Source organism: Emiliania huxleyi, assembly GCF_000372725.1.
Source record: "Emiliania huxleyi CCMP1516 unplaced genomic scaffold EMIHUscaffold_103, whole genome shotgun sequence".
NCBI classification, from domain to species: Eukaryota; Haptophyta; order Isochrysidales; family Noelaerhabdaceae; genus Emiliania; species Emiliania huxleyi.
The window spans coordinates 246,460-247,442 of NW_005202237.1; the positions used below are offsets into that span (position 1 = coordinate 246,460).

The 983-nt window shown below is 70.7% G+C and overlaps 1 protein-coding gene across 1 annotated transcript in view; it reads left to right on the forward strand.

The window, feature by feature from the left end:
• The window catches only part of EMIHUDRAFT_222459 (hypothetical protein), a gene marked incomplete at both ends in the record, with an annotated part of 6,561 nt that overhangs the window by 1,612 nt on the left and 3,966 nt on the right, over positions 1 to 983 (forward strand). The gene's annotated exons all lie outside the window — the stretch shown is intronic.

Sequence of the window (983 nt, forward strand, 5' to 3'; positions counted from 1 at the left end):
CCACCCCCACCCTCACCCTCACCCTCACCCTCACCCTCACCGCCACCCTCGCCGCCGCCCTCCCCGCGGCCCACGCCCTCTCCATGGACTGCCTCCCGCACCCCTTCCCCCCAGACCCGCACCCCTTCCCCCCAGACCCGCAGAGCTGCTCGCCGCACAGGTCTTCATGGACTGCTGCCACTCGGGCACCATCCTCGACCTCCCCTACACCCTCACGCACGAGGCCACCGGACCGGCGTACGACGTCATCCCCGACTGCGGCACGCGACCCTCACCTCGACCCTCACCTCGACCCCCACCTCGACCCTCACCTCGACCCCCACCTCGACCCCCACCTCGACCCTCACCTCGACCCTCACCTCGGCCAACACCTCGGCCAACACCTCGGCCAACACCTCGCCCAACACCTCGCCCAACACCTCGCCCAACACCTCGCCCAACACCTCGCCCAACACCTCGCCCAACACCTCGCCCAACACCTCGCCCAACACCTCGACCCTCACCTCGCCCAACACCTCGCCCAACACCTCGCCAGGCACCATCTTCTGCGTCTCGGCCGCCCTCGACGAGCAGTGCGCCTACGAGACCTCCGAGGGAGGCGTCTGCACCCGCGCCTTCCTCGGCGCGTACAGGAAGGGCCAGCCGCCCGGACAGGTGACGAGATCCCCGCCGCCGCAGCTGTCGCCGCAACTCCAACCCCGCCGCAGCTGCAGCCGCGCCGACGCCTTGTCGCTCCTCCACTCGCCGCCGCCCTCACCGCGCCCTCCCTCTGCCCTCGGCGCAGATGCTCCAAAAGATGCGCGCGTACGCGCAGGCGAAGAAGATGCCGCAGCAGATCACCATGAGCTCGAACCGCCCCTTCACCGACGCGGACGGCTCCTTCATCGACGCCGACCCGGCGAGCCATAGCCGAGATGCGGCCGCGGGGTACAGTCGAGACACAGCCGAGACACAGCCGAGCCTACTGCCCCCCCCCCCCCCCC